This window comes from Stomoxys calcitrans, chromosome 1 (assembly GCF_963082655.1).
Source record: "Stomoxys calcitrans chromosome 1, idStoCalc2.1, whole genome shotgun sequence".
Taxonomy (NCBI): domain Eukaryota; kingdom Metazoa; phylum Arthropoda; class Insecta; order Diptera; family Muscidae; genus Stomoxys; species Stomoxys calcitrans.
The window spans coordinates 130596853-130622195 of NC_081552.1; positions in this window are offsets into that span (position 1 = coordinate 130596853).

The window sequence follows — 25343 nt, forward strand, 5'->3', positions numbered from 1 at the left end:
CTTCTGGTTGCTCTTCACTCCAAATGCGGCAATTTTGCTTATTTACGTAGCCATTCAACCAGAAATGAGCCTCATCGCTGAACAAAATTTGTCGATAAAAAAGCGGATTTTCTGCCAACTTTTCTAGGGCCCATTCACTGAAAATTCGACGTTGTGGCAGATCGTTCGGCTTCAGTTCTTGCACGAGCTGTATTTTATACGGTTTTACACCAAGATCTTTGCGTAAAATCTTCCATGTGGTCGAATAACACAAACCCAATTGCTGCGAACAGCGACGAATCGACATTTCACGGTCTTCAGCAACACTCTCAGAAGCAGACGCAATATTCTCTTCTGTACGCACTGTATGCATTCGTGTGGTTGGTTTAATGTCCAATAAAGTAAACTGAGTGCGAAACTTGGTCACAATCGCATTAATTGTTTGCTCACTTGGTCGATTATGTAGACCATAAATCGGACGTAAAGTGCGAAACACATTTCGAACCGAACACTGATTTTGGTAATAAAATTCAATGATTTGCAAGCGTTGCTCGTTAGTAAGTCTATTCATGATGAAATGTCAAAGCATACTGAGCATCTTTCTCTTTGACACCATGTCTGAAATCCCACGTGATCTGTCAAATACTAATGCATGAAAATCCTAACCTCGAAAAAATCACCCTTTAATAGCCACACCGTATACTCAGGAGCCTGCTGCGCACTAAAATTTACATATTAACTTATTTTTATCACTGTCCAATCTAAAACAAAATAAGGCGGTGATCTACCTTTGAGTTCCCTACAATAAATTATGGCGCATTTTCAAAATATTGCAATAAATGATGACTAAGAAATTTTCAGAATCTCATCACTTTGGAAATTTTTTTTTGTTTTCTCTGGCTTGACTGTCTCTAAATTGGTTGAAATGTTAAAGCAAAAAGGAAGTAATTGCCTCTGGTTTAAAACTGTTCTTCACCTTATGACAATACCTTTCGAATATTAAGAGAACAAAAAAAATTATCTAATCATCAATTGCATGTTGGTAATTATCGATTGCAGATTAGAAAAACAATTCAAGCAACTTTTCCAGGGTTGCTCATATAAATAAGATGAGTAAATTTCACCAAAGTAGTTTAATCTCAACGTAACGGAGACGCATGTTACATTGTATAAACAGTGAGTCATGATTTTCTCGTGAGTGACTCGTGAGAGTCGTGATTTTCTCGTGAGTCGTGAAAGTGTCGCGAGCATGATTTTTCTCACTCACGGACGAAAAATTTTAATTCAATTACGATCACGTGATTCCATTTGGAACCCACTCACAAATCACGTGACTCAAACATGATTCACGCGTGACACGATAACTTACGACTCACGTGCACAGCTCTAATAAGAATGCTGAAGTTTCAGTACGCTTCAATGGGAAAGAGAACCGTACATTCGGGATCGATAAAGGAGTGAAACAGGGTTGTATCCCGTCCCAACCTATGTCATTCGCTGGGGTATAAACGACTTCCATGGAGCTATCGACTCCGCGGTATCTATTTGCATCTTTGCGCATTGCTTTGAGCACATAAAGGCAAAATTGGAACGAATGAAAATGCGGCCAAAGTAGGCCTAAAAATAAACATAACTAAGACCAAATTGATAAGGATAGGACAAAAGACAAAATTGGTAAGAACCCTGACACTGATCACTATAAACGGCCATGTCATGTTGACAACTCAAGCAAAATTACTATGGAAGCAGACATCCACTAAAGTATCCACAAGGCAAGTAGTGCCTTCCTAAAACTCAATATAGTTTGGAGATGCAGTCACATCTTATATAATACAAAAGTCAAAATCTTCAACAGTAGTATGAAATATATTTTATTATATGCTGGAGCTTGACACAAGCAACTTTCCGCAAAATCTAAGTTTTTATAATTTGTTGCCTAAGACAACTACTTCGAGTTTTCTGGCCTAACCGTATTTCAAATAAAGAAAATGCAAAAAAGACAAACACTACCCCAGTCGACGCATAAATCCGGAACAGAAAGTGAACTTGTTTGGGTAATATCCACCGCCGACCGCGCTATTATATAGCGAGAAATGTCCTAGACTGGAACCCGCAAGGATAACGAAGGAGAGGACGCCCGAGAAACACATGGATGCGCTGTACGAAAAGAAAGCTGGAGTCAAATAATATATCATAGAATCAAGCAAAGGCCTTGCCTAACGAGTTAGAGTTAGGTGCAGAGAGCGTATGGCTGCCCTATGTTCACATTTAACTTTAAACTATTGGTCATTTTTATACCCTCCACCATAAGATGGGGGGTATACTAATTTTGTCATTCTGTTTGTAACTACTCGAAATATTCGTCTGAGACCCCATAAAGTATATATATTCTTGATCGTCGCGACATTTTATGTCGATCTAGCCATGTCCGTCCGTCTGTCCGTCCGTCCGTCCGTCTGTCTGTCGAAAGCACGCTAACATCCGAAGGAGTAAAGCTAGCCGCTTGAAATTTTGCACAAATACTTCTTATTAGTGTAGGTCGGTTGGTATTGTAAATGGGCCATATCGGTCCATGTTTTGATATAGCTGCCATATAAACCGATCTTGGGTCTTGACTTCTTGAGCCTCTAGAGTGCGCAATTCTTATCCGATTGGAATGAAATTTTGCACGACGTGTTTTGCTATGATATCCAACAAATGTGCCTAGTATAGTTTAAATCGGTCCATAACCTGATATAGCTGCCATATAAACCGATCTGGGTCTTGACTTCTTGAGCCTCTAGAGTGCGCAATTCTTATCCGATTGAAATGAAATTTTGCACGACGTGTTTTGTTATTATATCCAACAACAGTGCCAAGTATGGTTCAAATAGGTCCATAACCTGATATAGCTGCCATATAAACCGATCTTGGGTCTTCACTTCTTGAGCCTCTAGAGTGCGCAATTCTTATCCGATTGGAATGGAATTTCGCACGACGTGTTTTGTTATGATACCCAACAACTGTGCCAAGTATGGTTTAAATCGGTCCATAACCTGATATAGCATGACGTATTTTATTTTTGCTTTCAACAACTGTGTCAAATAAGGTTCAAATCGGTTCATAACCAGATATAGCTGCCATATAAACCGATCTGGGATCTTGACTTCTTGAGCCTCTAGAGGTCGCAATTATTATCCGATATGCCTGAAATTTTGTACGATGGATCCTCTCATGGCCATCAACAAACGTGTTTATTATGGTCTGAATCGGTCTATAGCCCGATACAGACCCCATATAAATCGTTCTCGCTATTTTACTTCGTGAGCGCCAATGGGCACAATTCTTATACGAATTGGCTGAAATTTTACACAGGTCTCCAACATATAATTTAATTGTGGTCCGAACCGGACCGTATCTTGATATCGTTTTAATAGGAGAGCAACTCTTTTCTTATATCCTTTTTTGCCTAAGAAGAGATGCTGGGAAAAGAACTCGACAAATGCGATCCATGGTGGAGGGTATATAAGATTCGGCCCGGCCGAACTTAGCACGCTTTTACTTGTTTAATATAGTGTTAATTATACTCCAATTGTATATAAACGACATCTTCTATTTATAAACAAGTAAAAAGTAAATATATTCGGCCGGGCCAAACTTCGGGTATATATGTTAACAACCTTTCGTTATAATACGAAAAAAAATTATTTATGGTTTGGATCAAACTCGGCACGGACGTCGAGTGGTCGAATAAATACAATTCACTCTTCAAGTTGTTAAAACAAAATATTGGTCAATATGTCAGCTATATCAAAATATAGACCGATCTGAACCATAAAGGGTACGGATGCCGAGAAGTCTAACATATGTCACTACGCCGAATTTCAGCGAAATTGGCTAGTGCTAAAGCTTAGAGCTGGCAAAATATCGATGGCACTATCGATATTTCATTTTTATACCCTCCACCATAGGATGGGGGGTATACTAATTTCGGCATTCTGTTTGTAACTACTCGAAATATTCGTCTGAGACCCCATAAAGTATATATATTCTTGGTCGTTGAGACATTTTATGTCGATCTAGCCATGTCCATATGTCTGTCTGTCCGTCTGTCCGTCCGTCTGTCTGTCTGTCGAAAGCACGCTATCTTCCGAGGGAGTAAAGCCAGCCGCTTGAAATTTTGCACAACTACTTCTTATTAGTGTAGGTTGGTTGGTATTGTAAATGGGCCATATCGGTCCATGTTTAGATATAGTTGCCATATAAACCGATCTTGGGTCTTGCCTTCTTGAGTCTCTAGAGTGCTCAATTCTTATCCGATTGAAATGAAATTTTGCACCACGTATTTTGTTATAATATCCAACAACTGTACCAAGTATGGTTTAAATAGGTCCATTACCTGATATAGCTGCCATATAAACCGATCTTGGGTCATGAGCCTCTAGAGTGCGCAATTCTTATCCGATTGGAATGAAATTTCGCACGACGTGTTTTGCTATAATATTCAACAAGTGTGCGAAGTATGGTCCAAAGCGGTCCATAACCTGATATAGCTGTCATATAAACCGATCTTGGGTCTTGACTTCTTGAGTCTCTAGTGGGCGCAATTCTTATCCGATTTGAATGAATGCACGAAGTATTTTGTTATGATATCCAACAAGTGTGCCAAGTATGGTTCAAATCGGTCCATAACCTGATATAGCTGTCATATAAACCGATCGTGGGTCTTGACTTCTTGAGTTTCTGGAGGGCGCAATTCCTATCCGATTTGGCTGAAATTTAGCATGACTTATTCTATTTTTACTTTCAACTTCTGTGTCAAATAAGGTTTAAATCGGTACATAACCTGATATAGCTGCCATATAAACCGATCTTGGGTCTTGAGTTCTTGAGCCTCTAGAGGTCGCAATTATTATCCGATTTGCCTGAAATTTTGTACGACGGATTCTCTCATGACCATCAACATACGTGTTTATTATGGTCTGAATCGGTCTATAGCCCGATACAGCTCCCATATAAATCGATCTATCTATTTTACTTCTTGAGCCCCCAAAGGACGCAATTCTTATTCGAATTGGCTGTCATTTTACACTCCAACATATAATTTAATTGTGGTCCTAACCGGACCCTATCTTGATATCGCTCTAATAGCAGAGAAAATCTTTTCTTATATCCTTTTTTATCTAAAAAGAGATGCCGGGTAAAGAACTCAACAAATGCGATCCATCGTGGAGGGTATATAAGATTCGGCCCGGCCGAACTTAGCATGACTTTTTTTATTTTTACTTTCAACTACTGTGTCAAATAAAGTTTAAATCGGTTCATAACCTGATATAGCTGCCATATAAACCGATCTGGGATCTTGACTTCTTGAGCCTCTAGAGGTTGCAATTATTATCCGATTTGCCTGAAATTTTGTACAACGGACCATCAACATACGTGTTTATTATGGTCTGAATCGGTCTATAGCCCGATACAGCTCCCATATGAATCGATCCCTCTATTTGACTGCTTGAGCCCCCAAAGGGCGCGATTCTTATTCGAATTGGCTGACATTTTACACTCCAACATATAATTTAACTGTGGTCCAAACCGGACCCTATCTTGATATCGCTCTAAAAGCAGAGCAAATCTTTTCTTATATCCTCTTTTACCTAAGAAGAGATGGCGGATAAAGAACTCAACAAATGCGATCCATTGTGGAGATTCGGCCCTGCCGAACTTAGCACGCTTTTACTTGTTTGCATTGATTTCTCTCACGTCTAAATGACCTTATTGCTTCTATATGAGATCGATCTCCTGATTTTAACTTTTCATTTTCTTTTGAAATATAGGTAATCGGAAATTAACGATAGTATCGATACTATCGATATTTATTATTAAAACTTTCGAAAATATCGAATGCTGCGATTATCAATAGTTTGCCAGCTCTACTAAAGCTAGAATCATGAAATTTTGCACAAATGTTAGCCTTGGGTCATAAGCACCGGATAAGACGGGATTTGGTGATATTTGTACGTTTGGGTACTAAAGAGTGCCAATAAGTACAAAAATGTTACTATTTCGCTGGGTGGCACCGAAAGGGCTAGACTTTTGAGGAATTTTTGCAACCAAATTTAAGAGTGCCTCCAAACAATAATGCTTGGTAAAAAATTTTCACAAAATTGGGAGAAATGGTACGTTTAGTGCCAAAATTTTTAATTTTTTTTTGTAAATTGAGCTAGAGTTCTGATTTTTAGAACTTTGGCAACCGTAATTTGGTGAGTGAATGCGTTTTTGGAAATTTGTATATTTAGGTTTTAAAAAAGTACCAAAAAGGCACGAAAAGGGGTTAAGTTTACACAGAGCGAACGGGTAGAGCTAGAACTTCGAAATGTGGCTTAAAATGGATCTGCTAGGAAATAGTGGTGAAGGAAAAATTTAACAGTACTTGTTCCAATCTGCAAACTGTTTTGCTGTATGTCTGGTATTGTGTCCCCACATAAGTGCCGGTGTCTGTTGGGAGCCAAAGCAAGGCAATGACATAAGAAATGTCTTATCATCTTCTCCACATGCTATCACTTGCCTCACCGATTTTTCATAAATGGGCTCGTAGTCCTATATGTCCTGTTATGATACCTAAAGCTTTACTGAACCTACTGCTATCTTCCTTTCAGTAATAGCCTCGTCTTCTCACAATTAGGTTCTCTATGTAGGATTTTTGTCGTCCTGCCGACCGTTTCGTTGTTCCACAGTGAATATGCGTTCGTAGCACACGCTCTTAACTCGGACTGCGTCAACATGAATGGCTTCGGGTTAACCAAGATTGTTGACGGCAGTTCTCTGTAGACCTGGCAAACTATCGATATTCGCAACATTCGATATTTAAAAAAAATATATATCGATAACTATCGATGCTATCGTTATTTTCAGCAACTTTAAAGCAAAAAAAAAACATTTCTGTCTCAGTTCCTAGTTTTTGCAAAATAAAACAAGAAAAGGAAAAAGTTCGAAGGAATATAGGCAAATTGAACGACGAACCGTCAAGCAAGTGTCATAGGAAGAGTTATAAGTGGGTCGTCTGCCTGAAGGAACTCAGAGGCAAATCAGACTTTACCCGACACAAGTTCATACCTACTGCTTCGACGCCTTGATTTTTGCGGCAACTGCTATCGATAGGATGTTAACCTAAAGAACCACATAACATCGACCCAAAAAAAGATCAATGAATTTCTATGCAAAGAGTGTCCAAAACCCTTGCCTCAAAGAAAGGCTTCGGTTATATGCGAGTCCGCAATAATATTTTAATGCCTATTGTAATTGCAGTTGAACCATGATGAGCCACCTTCAGGACGCCTCCAAGCAGTTCAAATGTGAGAAATGTTTGTCGCGTTTCTCTACTCCGTCAAACTTGAAAGCTCACATGCAGGAACATGAAACCTGGATTACTTTTGTGATGTGTAGTGGCCGGCTTCATTGAAATTTCCACCTCTCCCAAAGTTTAAGGAAAACCCGATACAATTTTCATTCATTGAAAATTCTTTTCAAAAATTCGCCTTTATTTTTCAAAATTTTATGATTACACTGATTTAGGTATTTCCACTTGGAATGGCATTAGCTGCCTCTTCCTTAAATTTGAAAATTTCAATTCATTTTAAAGTTCACACTCTTTGACTAAGTCTTGACGTGGTTTTGTTTTGATCACACTTCATATTTCCAGTATAGCGGGTCACTTGCTTGCCTATCCACTTGAATTTCACAAATTACCTTAGCCGCTCTTTCATAATAATACATGACAGGTCTACATGGCGAAGTACTGTATAAAACAAATTTCGGATTTGGTTGTTAAAATGACTAAGTCGATTTTTTTTCTCGCTCAAAAATGTCAATTGAAACATCATAAATTTGGAGACAAAATTCAATTTTTTTATTCTAGAATATCATCCGAAGTTTATTTTATAGCCCCTTCACTCTCAAGATCAACTTTGTCAGTTTTTTTTATCTTTGGAAAGTCTTTGATGTGTAGGGGACAGATGTTGGTAACGCCAATGGTCTTGTAGTTTTGACGTTTTCTATTGTTCACCTATTTTTCTTTTTGCAAATCGAGGTTTTCAGACTCGCAGCCAAATTAATATTCTTCCTTGTTCTGCCAACCTTTGAGACGAATAGTTGGAAAGTTTTCTGCGAATTTATATCCAAAAGTATATAGCCCATCGTAGTCAGAAGTGAACTTTTTTTTAAGTGCCAATTCAATTTTTTACGGTGGTTTTGAATAAATTGGTTATATTTCCATGGTTTGTGTGAGATAACGCAAGTGCGGGAAAATTGCTGAATAAAATCAAAACCTCGCCCATAGGAGTCGAGTGGCTTTCGCGTGTTCGGAGGCCTGTGCACTATTAAAAAATTTACATTTCGGGAAAAAACGACTTACAAATTACTGGAAGGACTTAACAATTTTATTGAGGTGACTGTTTAACACGAACGTGAAGTTATAGTTTGTAAACGCATTTTCTGTTTTAGGTGGAGTCTGGAGTGCTCCGCATCCCTAGGTGTATTTTTATCCTCGGAAACATTTTTTGTGTCTACCCACAGGGTGGACACGATACCTTTTCGGACATCACCTCTATTGTTTGAGTTCCTGTGTGCTTTGGTGGTCAGTCCGGACCATTCAAAAATACGTCATCTCATCTCCAACATCATAATTACGGCACACTACTGCTGCAGAGTGTTTTCTAGCAAAGGAATGGTACTAAACCTCTTGGAGCAGAAGGCAGTCCCAGACCTAATTCGGTGATCACTTTTGCCGCTCATTTAATCTTTTATAATTTGAGTATTGAGAAGACCAGACAAACAACTGTTGGAATGCAGAATAAATAATTTCCGTTTGGCCAACATTTGGTACACCATCTGCATATAATTCCACCCATTGTTTGGTATTTAAATCTTTTCTTCAATGGGCTAATTTTGCATGTTGATCTTTCGTCTAACGTGGAATTACCATCATCATTTGAAGATATTCACACCATTACCTGTTATTCCTCATTTTGGTTATAATGACTAATGGGATAACCATTTAATGTAACTACATATATTTATTAATTATTTTATTTAAGAAAAAAAGGAAAAAATCCCTGATTGTTTGCTATACACTGATTTTTGGTAAAACGTTATGAGTGTTAATGAGTTATGCACAAAATTTAAATCAACAAACAAATAAGAAAATGTTTAAATAATTTCTATCCTATTCTTTTGTGAGAATAATTTGGAAAAAAAAGTATATATACAGTTCTATTCCCACTAAATGAAATTTTGAATAAAAATTTTTGTATAGCAAACAATTTGTATAAATTATATTGCATGACATAAAAATCTTTGCAAGAAACCCCATTTAATTTCTCAGTTTACAGCAGCAACAAAAACAACAGCCGGTTTGTGTGGGAGGCCTTCACCATAAGCAGAGCATGTTGGTAAGTTTTTTTTTTTTTTGAAACATTCATCCATATATCTTGCATCGATTTAATACATCCCATTTAAGAGCATGTTGAGAGTGAGAACATGAGAGAGGCATAAAGCTCTTCTTTATGTGGAATAAGTCAGTGCTCATCACACTTGATTTGTTGTTTTTTTTTGCCTTTATTAATGAATTCCGATGACATGAATGAAACACACTACTATTATGTGATCACTCTCAGCTTCTCTTCATCTCTTGTAATTCATAGTATCTACGTTTTTCTATTTTCTGTTTGTTTTACAAATTACAAGAGATATTTGGATTTGCATTGTTGTTTTTTCACGTTATTTTTGCTTTGAAACTAACCCTTTAAGGGCCACTAAACATGTACATAAGTTTTGATATATAAAATTTGTAGAGTTCTAAATTTTCTATTAGCATTTGTTTTTTTTTTGACAATTAGAAATTATATACTATGTCGATTTTCCATATCAATAAAAATTTTGTGAATTTGAAGCTAAATGAGAAATGAATTTCTAAGGCATTAATTTAAGACGTTTCTCGGGGAATGGCGTGAGGTATAAGATTTGAAGGTATTCACATTAGGGGTCCTACCGAATATTTTCGTGCCCGTAGGACATAGGTTGGCGAGGGTAGTGAGGCCGTATCTCTCAATAACATCAGAGAGTTGATACACCGCTTTGTGAGGCTTATGGCTAATGCCAGTAGATTTCAAATTCAAATTTTGGTTTTGTTATGTGGGGAATTTGTAAAGTTTTTGCTTTTGGTCTATAAAGTTTGTTTTGTTAAAGAGGGAGTCTATAAAAATAATTACTAGTAATGCGAACATGGCTTGGTATAGAAGGACGCGAACCCCCCAACCGACTGAAGCTAGATTTCAAAGGCTCCCGCAGTCGTTTCTTGATCCAAGTTCCAGGATGCATCTGAAGACTTCAAAATAGCATCTTCGACAATTTTTGCTCGTGCACATTACAGATGGGGGTATATTCATTTTGTCATTCCGTTTGCAACACATCGAAATATCCATTTCCGACCCTATAAAGTATATATATTCTCGATCGTCGTAAAAATCTAAGACGATCTAGCAATATCCGTTCATCTGTTTGTTAAAACCACACTACAGTCTTTAGAAATAGGGATATTGAACTGAAACTCTGCACAGATTCCTTTTTTGTCCAGAAACAGGTTAAGTTCGAAGATGGGCTACATCGGACTATATATCGATATAGCCAACATATAGAACGATCCGCCGATTTAGAGTCTAACGCCCATAAAAGCCACATTTGTTATCCGATTCGGCTAAAATTTGAGACAGTGAGTTAAGCCCTTCAATATCTTTCTGCAATTTGGTCCAGATCGGTCCAGATTTGGATATAGCTGCCATATAGACCGATCTCTGGATATAAGGTCTTGGGCCGATAAAGTGACCAAATCAGTCTATATATGTATATAGCTACCAAAAAGACCAATATTTTGTTCTACAAAGTTAAACTTGTACTTATTAGACCACTCAATGTCCGTGCCGAATTCGTCCAAATCGGACTATATTTCGATATAGCTGCTATTGGGGCATAAATTATACATTTTTCACTGGACTTTAACAAAAGTCGGTTTACATATATACCCGAGGTGGTGGGTATCCAAAGTTCGGTCCAGCCGATCTAAACGCCCTCTTACTTGTTTCTTTTCACATTTGTTGCCAGACATTTGCTTACCAGTGTGTCATAGAATTACATGTACGGAAACATACTCGAAAAAAGACGTTCAATTGCTTGCTGTTCAAAAATTATGAAGTGGGTCTATAGCAGTTGGCTCACCTAAAGACGCCTTGAATTATTCCTGAATGTTGGGTGAGACCTTTTCTGATAGTCAAACAGATTTGATGTATTGCCACTCGTTTTATATATCTTGCAACACATACGGCATTTAGCGATTTTTCATCCTAGGTTTTTAGAAAAAAGACCAAACTTTTGATGGATTTTTTCTCGCCCTTGCATTGTTTTTGGATGCCATAGAAAAACACTTCATGCACAATTTCAGCCAAATCGGATGAGAATTGTGCCCTATAGTGGCTCAAGAAGGCAAGACCCAAGATCGGTTTATATGGCAGCTATATCAGATTATGAACCGATTTGAACCATACGTAGCACAGTTGTTGGAAGTGATATCAAAACACCACGTGCAAAGTTTCAGCCAAATTGGATACCAATTGCGCCATCTAGTGGGTCAAGAAGTCAAGATCCAGAATCGGCTTATATTGCAGCTGCATCAAAACTTGGACCGATATGGCCTATTTGTACACCCAACCGACCTGCACTGGTAAGAAATTTTAAGCGCCTAACTTTACTCCTTCGGGAGTTAGCGTGCTTTCGACACACAGATTGACAGACGGACGGACGTATTTACAGACGAGCGGACGGAAATGGCTAAATCGACTTAAAGTGTAATGACGATCAAGAATATATGTATTTTAGGGGGTCTCAGACGAATATTTCGAGGTGTTACATTATTAGTATACCCCATTCTATGGTGTAGGATTTAAAAGAAAAGATTGCAAGTTATCGGAAACCGAATATTCAGAAAAATCTCCAGAAGGTAGAAGTTCCCCTCTTTTTGTTTGAATATTTTTCGTTTTAAACTTTCTAAGAGCCGATACACGTGTCTTTTCTTTTTGCCCCCTCCATCATAATCAGTTCGATTTTTATACCCTTCACCATAGGATAGGGGGTATACTGATTTCGTCATTCTGTTTGTAACTACTCGAAATATTCGTCTGAGACCCCATAAAGTATACAGCGGTCAAAAAAAGTATTCATCATTAGCAAAATTGATAATAAATTCACTTATTTTGGGTAATTGAAGAAAATTTAAAGTAAACAAATAATGCAGTTTTATGCAATAGTTTATTTTTCGTAATATGTTTTAAAATAAATTCAAAAAATAAATTTAATTAGCGCAAAAAATGCAATTTTATATAATAACACCAAAAACAGAACAAAAAAAGTATTCATCATTGATGTGCTATCATCAAAGTCAAATTCAAATATTATTTGGGAATCCCCCTTTTCTGTTTTATTTAGTAAAGGAGGCTTTGCCCTTGACAGCAAATATTTAATTTCATTGAAAATATAGTTTTTGTCAAAATGGGTCGTAAGCAAAACGAGGTTTCTGATGAGGTAAAAGTTTTGATAATAAAACACCACAGGAATGGTTTAACTCAAAAAACTATCAGTGAAATATTAAATAGACCACGATCTACTATACAATCCATCATCAGAAAGTGGACAGAAACGAAAACTGTTGACAATAAACCAAGATCTGGTCGACCAAAAGCACTTTCAGTTGGAGATGTGCGTTGGCTAGTGCGGCAAGTTCAGAAAACTCCGAAGACAAATGCGACCATTCTTCGTAAAAACACTATGGAATATTTAGGGTAGGAAGTTACTACACAAACAATTCGAAATACACTCAAAAGGCATAGTTACAGAGGAAGAACTGCACGTAAGAAGCCCTTTATAAATAAAATAAACCGAGTGAAAAGGCTAAACTTCGCAAAAATGTATGTAAAACAGCCCGAATCATTTTGGAAAACAGTCATTTTTGCAGACGAGAGCAAGTTTAATCTTTTTGGGTGCGATGGAAAGGTCATAGTGTACAGAAAACCAAATACAGAGCTTGAAGAACGAAACACAGTTGCTACTGTAAAACATGGTGGAGGTGGTTTAATGGTTTGGGGGTGTATGGCGGCTTCAGGAGCGGGAAATCTTGAAATTATTAATGGAGTAATGGATCATAAGTATTACATTGACATTTTAAAGAGGAATTTAAAAGATAGTGCTGTAAAACTTGGGCTTGGTAATAACTTTCAATATTATCAAGATAATGACCCCAAACATTCTGCTTTAAATACCAAGATGTGGATGCTGTATAACTGCCCCAAAGTCATTAAAACTCCTCCTCAAAGTCCCGACTTGAACCCAATTGAACATCTTTGGGAACATCTCGAACGCAAATTGAGAACGCGCAATTTTTTGAGCAAGAGTCAAATGCAACAGGTGATAATGGAGGAATGGACTAATATAGACCAAAATATAACCGCTAAATTAGTCCAATCGATGTCAAACCGTTTAAAAGAAGTTATAAGATGCGGTGGTCGAATAACAAAGTATTAATTTTTTTAAATTATGTTATTTATTTTTTTTGTTTTTTTTGCAATGATGAATACTTTTTTTGTTTATTTTTTTGTGTTCAGCTGTAAAATGGCCCTTTTTGTTCCAATAAATACTATTTTTTTCTTTAAAAACAATGAAATTGTGTACATATATATCACACAAGCACTACTGCATCATTAGTTTAATATGTTTTTATTCCAATTGTCTTTTGTAGACTTATTAAAAAAAAAACATTGAATGATGAATACTTTTTTTGACCGCTGTATATATTCTTGATCGTCGCGACATTTTATGTCGATCTAGCCATGTCCGTCTGTCTGTCCGTCCGTCTGTCGGTCGAAAGCACACTAACTTCCGAAGGAGTAAAGCTAGCCGCTTGAAATCTTGCACAAATACTTCTTATTAGTGTAGGTCGGTTGGTATTGTAAATGGGCCATATCGATCCATGTTTTGATATAGCTGCCATATAAACCGATCTTGGGTCTTGACTTCTTGAGCCTCTAGAGTGCGCAATTCTTATCCGATTGGGATGAAATTTTGCACGAAGTATTTTGTAATGATATCCAACAACTGTGCCAAGTATGGTTTAAATCGGTTTATAATCTGATATAGCTGTCATATAAATAGATCTGGGGACTTGACTTCTTGAGCTTCTAGAGGGCGCAATTCCTATCCGATTTGACTGAAATTTTACATGTCGTATTTTATTCTTACTTTCGACATCCGTGTCGAATAAGGTTCAAATCGGTTCATAACCTGATATAGCTGTCATGTAAACCGTTCTGGGGTCTTGACTTCTTGAGCCTCTAGAGGTCGCAATTATTATCCGATTTGCCTGAAATTTTGTACGACGGATTCTATCATGACCATCAACATACGTATTTATTATGGTTTGAATCGGTCTATAGCCCGACACAGCTCCCATATAAATCTATCTCTCTATTTTACTTCTTGAGCCCCCAAAGGGCGCAATTCTTATTCGAATTGGCTGACATTTTACACAAGTCTCCAACATATAATGTAATTGTGGTCCAAACCGGACCATGTCTTGATATCGCTCTAATAGCAGAGCAAATCTTTTCTTATATCGTTTTTTGCCTAAGAAGAGATGCCGGGAAAAGAACTCGACAAATGCGATCCATGTTGGAGGGTATATAAGATTCGGTCCGGCCAAACTTAGCACGCTCTTACTTGTTCCTGTTATTGTTTATTGTGTTCCACAGTGTAATAAAGTGGTTTCCGCAATTCAAATTTCTACTTACGTTCAGTTTTTTGTATGTACTTTAAAATGTTTTCAACTAAATTGTATAAACCGCCCCTACTACTTCACGAGCTAGGATTGAGTGTTGGATGTCTGTCCTGATTGTAAGTTAGGATCACACGTCAACAGTTCAACTGCCTAAACCTAGCATAATATCATAGCTATTCAATCACTTCCTTAATTGCTAGAATCTCTGATTCTGGTCGGGTAACCTTTTCGATAAGACCAGTTCTAGATCTAGAGAGTACACCTCAAAGCCCACCTGCTCGTTTAGTTTGGAACCATCCGTATATAAGTCTATGTAACTTCTGTTGCCAGGTATATCGTAATTCCAATCGGTTCTATCAGGAACAGTTGCACATTTTTTTTATCAAAAAGCGGCTCAGGTTGGGTGTAATCCATACTGCCTGGAACATTGGATATTGCATCAAGGATAACACAGTGTCCGTAGCCGCCACATGACCAATGAGAAATCTCCCTTTACCTCACGGCAGTGATCGCTGCAATTTGGGTATCCACAATGTTCAGAGGCATAAGATGTAGCATTAAATTCAGTGCATCAGATGGTGTCGTCCTCAGTGGAGCTGTGATGCAAAAAGAAGGCAAACTTTGGATCCGGTTAAGTATTGAGCAGTAGGTGGATTCTTGAAGCACCGTTAACCAGACCACAACACCATATAGCATGATAGGTAAACTGCATAACTGCAGTATATACCCAATGCTTGACACGCGGTTTAAACCTCCATCTTTTCCAAGGGCACTCTTGCCGCTGTATAGGGTAAGGGTTGCATTTCTTGCCCTTTCCAAAATGTTGGATTTGAAGTTCAATTTCCTTTCCAACAATATACCCAGGTATTATGCGATCATTCTTTCCTCCCAAGGTGACAGGTTCCATTGTAGGCAACTTGTATCTCCTGCTGAAAAGAATTACTTCTGTCTTGCATGGATTTATACCTAGACCACTTTCGGTAGCCGACATCAGAATACGCGACCACGTTTACAACTTTTTCCTCCAGAGACAATAATATATTGTTAATGGCTATATTCCAAAGTAGAGGAGGCAGTACACGTCCTTGGGGTGTTCCTCTGCTGGCTCATCCTTTTACATCCACAACGACAGTACTTCCCAGCGATATGCACCTTGATCTGTACTAAATGACGTTAGGTCTCTTGATTTCTCGTGAATTGGTATCTGGTGAAATGCAGAAAACAAATCTATTATCGAAAAATGTTTAGCACGACCGAGATTATCGACGATATCATCTATCTTAGGCAGAGGAAATTTGTCCGCGATTAATTTCTAATTGATAGTTCTAAAATCAACGCACATGGGATAGGTTTTTGTACTATTTTGACGTGACGGGACTAGAATCAAGGGGCTATTGTAATTCGATGTGCTAGGTTCTATTAAATCGTTATCCACTAACTTTTGAATCTGAATTTCTGATCTCACTCCTTTGAGTATAGGGTAGCCGATAATTTTTAATATAAACGGGTTCATCGTCCCTGAGGCTTAATTTCTGCTGGTAAAAATTGTTTATAGTCATCCTGTTATCTTTTAAAGTAAATATATTAGCAAAGTACTTGCATATTGGCATTAGTTCCCCTTTTATATAACTCGGCATTTTATCACCCAAAACAAGTCTCAAATTGTCCGTACGCTCATTGCTTGGATCGCTCTTGTTTATAGCATACTAGCTGGACCGGGCCCGCTCCGCTACACCTTCTTTTACATTATATGGAAGAAATTTTTCATTGGAATATTTATTTTCGACAATTAAAGAGCTTTTAGTGAAATACCATACTACGCTTGACGAACAGTTTAACAATATAAGTGCCTTTATCTGAATCCCATATGAACTCCATTGGTCTACGAATTTAGGTTTGGATGTAAGGTGTACTCCATTCTTAAAATACTTCATTTCAGCCCGATATTCCCATGATGTCTGATTTAGGGGTGTTTTCGGGTGTGAGGTGGTCCCCCAGACACTTGGCCCTGAAAAAATGACAGCATCGTGCTCTTTTCTCAAATACCATTTATTTAAACCCCATATTGCCATTGGATTTGAGGAGAGTTTACAGGATGAGGCGTTCCCCAAACACATGGTCCCAAAATTGGTTATCAAATTCGTTTTCTTATTTCAAATACCTTTCATTTGAGGCACATATAAGCATGGTCGAAAAATTTTTACTCCTTGGGAGGTGTTTTGGGGATGGGGTGATGCCTTAAATACATGTTCCTACATTTGGATATTAAATTCGTATTCAACTCCCAAATACCTTCGATATTGCGATGGTCAGTAAAAAATTGTTGTTTGTCGGGTATTTTGGGAAAACGTAAGAGCCTCAGAAAAATTGTCCCCAAAGAGGGTATCAATTCTAGCTCTACCCCCATTCCTTTCATTTTAACCTCACATTGACATGGTCGGTAAATATGCCCGATTTAGGGGTGTTTTGGGGAGTGGGGTGGTCCCCCAATCACTAAGCCCTGAAAATATATCAGTAAAGTGCTCTATTCTCATATATTTGAAACCCATGTTGCCATTGGCCTCAAAATTGGATATCAAACTCGTTTTCTAATCACAAATACCTTTCATTTGAGCCCCTTATTCCCAGAGTCAGCAAATATGTCCGGCTTGCGAGTGGGGTTATTTTGGGGGATGGGGCGGCCACTAAGTGACTCGGCCCAGAAAATATATATTATATATTATTATCCATAGACACTTTTCCCGAATGTTGATATCAGATTTGTTCTCTACTCCCAAAGACCTTTCATTTGACCCCCATATTGATATGGTCAATAAATTTTTCGTCTTTGGGTGGTGGTTTTGTGGAGGGGCGGCCCCCAAACACTTGATCCTACATTTGGATATCAGATTCGTATTTAACTCTCAAATACTTTTTTTATTGAGTACGATATTGCCATGGTCGATAAATATGTCCGATTTAGGAGAGTTTTGGGGGTTGGTGTGGCCCACAAAATACTTGGTAGAACAATTGGATATTTGGTACGTTTTCTACTCTTAAATATTGGGTTGCCCTAAAAGTAATTGCGGATTTTTCATATAGTCGGCGTTGACAAATTTTTTCACAGCTTGTGACTCTTTAATTGCATTCTTTCTTTAGTCAGTTATCAGCTGTAACTTTTAGCTTGCTTTAGAAAGAAAGTTTTAAAAAAAGTATATTTGATTAAAGTTCATTCTAAGTTTTATTAAAAATGCATTTACTTTCTTTTAAAAAATCCGCAATTACTTTTTGGGCAACCCTATACCTTTCATTCGAGTCCTATATTGTCTTAATTTGTTGATATACATATTTGGTAAATTTGGGGATGAGGCGGCCCCTAGGCACCCCACCTGAATTTTGGATTCCAAATTTTTGTTTTTAGGTTACTATAAGAAGGCAAATAAAATTTCGCTAAAATTGCACAACCCATCTCCGATATCTTTAGTTTCTGAAAATTGTGATAAGGGGGAGAGTCCACCCTCCTTTCCGATATCATAACAAGTTGTACCCTATTTTCACCACGGGATTATTATACGCCATCTCTGAAAATTTCATGAAAATCGGCAAAGCCGTTTTTGAGCCTATACGGAACAGACAAACAAACACACATTGATTTTTATACACACCACCATAGAAAGAGGGTATACTAATCAAGTCATTCCGTTTGTAACACCTTGATATATTGATCTAGAACCCTATAAAGTATATATATATTCATGATCGTCTCGAAAATCTGAGTCGATCTAGGTATGTCCGTCCGTCTTCTTGAAATTTTGCACAGATACTGAATACTGATGTAGGTGGTGTGGTATTACAAGTGGGCTATATCGGTTCAGATTTGGATATAGCTCCCATATAAACCGATCTCCCGATTTGACTTCTTAAGCCCATGGAAACCGCAATTTATGTCCGATTTGGCTGATATTTTGAAAATGGTGTTCTGTTACCACTGCGCCAAGTCAGGTTCAAATCGGTCAAGAACTTGTTATAGCTTCCGCCAATATAAACCAATCTCCCGATATGACATCTTGAGACCCTGGAAGCCTCATTTTTTCCGATTTGGCTAAAAGAATCATGAAGTGTTCTGTTACAACTTTTAACAACTGTGTGAAGAACGGTCCAAATCGGTCTATAACCTGATATAGTTTGGTATTTAGAAGTTTGGTATGTATAATAAAATTATGACCTTCAACAACATTTATTTTATATAAACTTTTGGCAGAATCCATTGTGGTAGGTTTCCAAGTTTCGGCCCGGCCGAACTTAGTTTACTTGCTATTTTTCACTATTTAATCTGAATTTCCATTTAGCTGGCTTTGGAGGTGGGGCAGCCGCCCTAGACATTCCACTTTAAATTGCAATTGCAATTGGATAAGAGGGAGTTAATGGGGTGAGACTACCCCCAAATACTTGGCCTCAAATATCAAATTAGTTTTCTACTACCAAATATCTATTACATGAGCCCTTTATTGCCTTAGTTGGGAAACATGGCCGATTTGAAGGGAGTTGAGGGGGCGGACCCTGAAATAATATCAGCCTCGTGCAAGAGCACGACACTCAGACACCAAGGAATTAATTTTTATATCAGCTTTTTTCTTGACTTTTAAATGCCTTTCATTTGATATTCATATTGTCACATTCGTTAAATATGTCCTGGTGGAGGGTTTCGGGGGGTGGAGAGGCACCTCAGACACCAAGGAATACATAAATATGTCAGATTTGTACTCTACTAATAAATATTTTTCATTTGATATACATATTACCCAAAGCGGTAAAAGTGTCCTCTTGGGCGTTGTTGTGAGGGACCCCCCGACATTAACGGTGACATTTTAATGTCAAGTTCGTACTCTTTTTTAAAAACCTCTCATTTGATACCTATATCGTCCCAGACAGTAAACATGCCCGTTCGGGTGGGTTTTGAGATGGGGCGTACCCCCATGTTAGTTGACCCCAACATTTTATACCAATTACGTATTTTTGAGGCACCATAAGGTGGCATGCCAAATTTCGCTTAAATCGGTGCACCCATCTCCGAGATCTGGAGTTTTCGAAAATAAGGGTGTGTTGGAGGGCCCCCACTCCTGCCGTTTTTGAGTCTATACAGAACAGACAAACAAACAAATAAACAAACAACCAAACATACAAACAAAGCGCAAAAATTTCAACTTTATAAATTTAGGTTGCTTAAAAGGTAATTGCGGATTTTTTAAAAGAAAGTAAATGCATTTTAAATAAAAATTAGAATGAACTTTAATCAAATATATAATTGCCATTTTGTTCGATAACCTTTTGCCATCTTCCTGGCAAGTTTAGTATTCCACGCTCATAGAACTTCTGGCCTTTATCTGCAAAAAACTGAACCAAGTGCGATTTTATAGCCTCATCATTGCCGAAAGTTTTACCATTTAAGGAGTTCTGCAAAGACCGAAATAAATGGTAGTCTAATGGTGCAAGGTCAGGGCTATATGGTGGATGCATCAAAAGTTCCCAGCCAAGCCCACTCAGTTTTTGGCGAGTGACCAAAGATGTGTGCGGTCTAGCGTTGTCCTGGTGGAATATGACACCTTTACGATTGACCAATTCTGGTCGCTTCTCCTTGATGGCTGTATTCAATTTGTCCAATTGTTGACAGTAAACATCCGAATTAATCGTTTGGTTCCTTGGAAGTAGCTCAAAATATACCACACCCTTCCAATCCCACCAAACAGACAGCATAACCTTCTTTTGGTGGATATCAGCCTTTGAAGTGGTTTGAGCTGGTTCACCATGCTTGGACCATGATCGTTTTCGACTAACGTTGTTGTAAACAATCCATTTTTCATCTCCAGTTATGATTCGTTTTAAAAACGGATCGAATTCATTGCGTTTAAGGTGCATATCACAAGCGTTGATTCGGTTTGTTAAATGAATTTCTTTCAATACATGTGGTACCCATATTAAAATTGACGCCAAACAAACAAATGTAAACAAAATTTCGCGCACTTTTTTTTCTAAAGCAAGCTAAAAGTAACAGCTGATAACTGACAGAGGAAAGAATGCAATTACAGAGTCACAAGCCGTTGAAAAAATTTGTCAACGCCGACTATATTACTACTATAATACCGACAATTACTTTTTGGGCAACCCAATAGTACCAATATATTACGAAATGGTGCATGTTCGTGCAGTGTGAACGGAAAGTGCTGGGTGAATGATTTTATGCTCAAATTAAAAAGCTCTTGCAAAATTGGATTAGCGAAAAAAAACCTTCAAAAATAGTGTCGTAAGTGGGATAAATAGTACTTTTAGGGCTGCATTTGGTAGTATTTGGTAAATTCTTTGTAAATTGAGTTAGAGCTCTGATTTTTGAAGAGAAGTAGAAGCGTTTTTGGCAATTTTTATACCCACCACCGACGGATGGGGGTATATTCATTTTGTCATTCCGTTTGCAACACATCGAAATATCCATTTCCGACCCTATAAATATATATATTCTTGATCAGCGTAAAAATCTAAGACGATCTAGACATGTCCGTCCGTATTGAGCTGAAACCTTGCACAGATTCTTTTTTTTGTCCATAAGCAGGTTAAGTTCGAAGGTGGGCTATATCGGACTATATCTTGATATAGCCCCCATTTAGACTGATCCGCCGATTTAGGGTCTTAGGCCCATAAAAGCCACATTTATTATCCGATTTTGTTGAAATTTGGGGCAGTGAGTTGTGTTAGGCCCTTCGACATCCTTCGTCAATTTTGCCCAGATCGGTCCAGATTTGCATATAGCTGCCATATAGACCGATCTCTCGATTTAAGGTTTAGGGCCCATAAAAAGGCATTTATTGTCCGATTTCGCCGAAATTTGGGACAGTGCTTTGTGTTAGGCTTTTCGATATGTTTATGCAACTTGGCCCAAATGTCGTATATAGTTCAGATCGGTATGAGGTATATGAGTATAAGGTATGAAATTTTCACCGAATTTTGATGAAAGGTGGTTTACATATATACCCGAGGTGATGGGTATCCAAAGTTCGGCCCGGCCGAACTTAACGCCTTTTTACTTGTTTCTATAGAAATTGATTGTATTTATTTCAATTTGTATTTAAAGGCAAAGATTGACACTTAAAATACCTAAAACACCAATTGTTATGGGTGGAAAGTTTACAAATACCGACGCTAAAACCACAACTAAATTCCTACATTTTATTTATTATTCCCGCCACCACAGGGTGGGGGAGGGGGGAAAGTGAGTTTGGTTCAAATCACTTCATAACCTGATATAGCTGCCATGTAAGTCGATCTTTGGTCTTGGTTTCTTGAGCCACTAGAGGGCGCAATTATCATCTGATTTGACTGAAACTTTGCACGAAGTGTTTTGGTATGTCTTCCAACAACTGTTTTAACTTTGGTTCAAATCGATCCATAACTTGATATAACTGTCATATAAACCGATCTTTGATCTGGACTTCCTGAGCCCCTAGAGGGCGCAATTTTTATCCGATAGAGAGTTTGGTTTAAATCACTTCATTCAGCTGCCATGTAAACCGATCTTGGGTTTGACTTCTTGAACAACAAGAGGGCGCAATTCTTATCCGATTTGGCTGAAATTTTGCACAAAGTGTTTTGGTATTACTTCCAACAACTGTTTTAACTTTGGTTCAAATCGATCCATAATTTGATAAAGCTGTCATATAAACCGATCTTGGATCTTGACTTCCTGAGCCACTAGAGGGCGCAATTCTTATCCGATTTGGCTGAAATTTTGCATGAAGTATTATGTTATGACTTCCAAACTGCGATAAAGTTTGTTCAAATCGGTACATAACCTGGTATAGCTCCCATATAAACCGATCTGGGATCCTGACTTCTTTAGCCTCTAGAGGGCGCAATTCTTATCCGATTTTGTTGAAATCCAATATGAACTTAGTCGAGCATTAGCCTGATACAGCTACCATATAAACTGATCCCCCGATTATGCTTCTTGAGTCCCTTCAAGGCGCAATTCTTATCCGAATGGACTGAAGTATTACCCAATGTCATCTACTATGGTCTTTAACACTCAACTCACTTATGGTCCAAAAAGGACTATAACGTGATATATCTCCAATAGCATAACAATTCTAATCCATTATTTTTTGTTTGCCTAAAAAGTAAAACCGCGCAAGAACTCGACAAATGTTATCCATGGTGACAGGTATATAAGATTCTTGCCGGCCGAACGTAGCAACCTCTTACTTGTTTCTTTTTTCAAGGGTATGATCAATTTTGACCACTGCGCCCTCTAGGATCAACGGGATGGAGTCGCCAACACGAACGAGGTTGGTGTCTCCATCCAATAGATGGCGCAAATTGTTAGTTCTGCCATCGATAAAGGAAAGGTATAGAGTTTAAAACTCAAAATATTAATAAAATAACTTAAAAAGTCTTCGTTCAATGTCGCCCGGGATCCTTGCCCAATCATGTATAAACGACTGAGAATTTGACTTTCTCCCATCTAATAGAAATCTTTTTAATATATTGTTATGAGTCTCCAGATTTCCTTTGTCTATGACGCTACTCGCTTGGAGTGATTTAGCGCCTATAACGGTGATCATCACCCGGCCGCTCTGCTGCGCCTGATAATGTTATGTTGGAGAAAAGTTCTCTAAATTTGAAAATTCCTGCCTAATACTTACTTTACTTTAATTGGCTATGATAGAATATTTCTTCCACTAGCCGAACGTAGAATAGCGTTCCAAGCGCCTCGATCTTCTGTGCTCATTCTGAAATCTCTGACACCAAGTTTCGAGGTGTCTCCCACAACTTGATCTTTCCATCGGGCTTTTTGTCTTCCCGGTTTGTGTGTACCACCGTGTTTGCTTTCAAAAGACTACTTTGCTGGAGCTTCTTCATCCATTTTGACAACATGACCTAGCCAACGCAGCCGTTGTATTTTGATGCGTGTAACTATGCTATCGTCGTCATACAGCTCATACAGCTCGTGGTTCATACCTCGCCTATATTCTCTGTTAACGCAAACTGGTCCATATATTTTACGAAGAATCTTTCTCTCAAATCCTCCAAGCACTGCCTCATCTGCTTTCACAAGTACCCATGCTTCAGAACCATATAACAGCACGGGTAGTATCAGTGTCTTGTAAAGTGTAGTCTTCGTCTGTCGGGACGTGGCCTTGTTTCTAAACTGCTTACTTAGTCCAAAGTAGCATCTGTTTGCCAGTATTATTCTTCGCTTTATCTCAAAACTGGTGTCATTCGTTTCGGTTACGGCGGTGCCGAGGTAGATAAAGTTACTGACTATCTCACAAAGATACAAAGATTTTTGGGAGTGGAAACCATCCATTTCGCCTTATCTCCATTTACTGCCAGACCCATTTTCACTGATTCTCTTTCGATTCTTTCAAAGGCTGCAGTTACTACAATACTTCCGGTGACCGACCTATGACCAACCTAATCTTGTGATTAGTGTGCCATATCTATTCACTTTTGCATCTCGTATAATCTTCTCCAGCAGGATATTAAAGAGATCACACGAGAGGCTGTCTCCTTGTCTGAAACCTCGTTTGGTATTAAATGGTTCGGAGAGATTCTTTCCTATTCTTACTGAGGAACGCGTATTAGCAAGTGTCATCCTGCAGAGTCTTATTAATTTTGCAAGGATAACAAACTCAGACATGGCTTGAAATTCTATTGAACGTAAAGGAGTATCCAAAGCGGCTTTGTAGTTAACAAAGTGGTGGTAGGTGTTGATTTGTCCTTCTCGGGTCTTTTCCGGGATTTGGCGCAGTGTGAATATCTGGTCCAGGGTGGATTTACCAGGTCTAAAGCCGCATTAATAGGGCCTAATTATCTCTTTGACTTTAGGTTTTAATCTTTCACACAGTACGATCGAGAGTATCTTGTATGCGATGGGGAGGAGACTTATTCCTCTGTAGTTGGTACATCCCGTATTGTCTTCTTTCTTGTGCACGGGACATAGTATGATGAGGTTCCAATCATCGTATGCATTCTTCTATCCAGATTGCACAGATAAGCTGATGCATACGCCTTATCATCGTGTCGCCTCCGCTCTTAAATAGTTCAGCTGGTAACCCGTCGATTCCTGCTGCCTTGTTGTTCTTTAGTCGGGTCACTCCTTCCTGAACTTCTTTCTGACTAGGAGTTAAACATTCTATACCATCATTATTGATTGATTCTGTGGTATCCTCTTCGCCGCCAAGATCGGACTGGCATTTGGGTAAAATTATCTTTCCATATCCTCAGCATGTTATCTGTGTAAGTTACCAGATTTCCTTATTTGTCTCTGAAGAAGGATTTACCTGCACCAAAGCCATCGGTTTGGTGTTTAATTCTTTGGTAGAATTTCCGGAATTCATTCTGACTCCTGTACATCTCAATTCGCTCGCACTCACGTCTTTCCATTTCCTTTTTCTTTCTGCGGAATAGACGTTTCTCCTCTCTCCTTTTCTACCGATACCTCTCCTTCATCTGGCGCGTTTGCTACTGATTGCTGGGTTGCTCT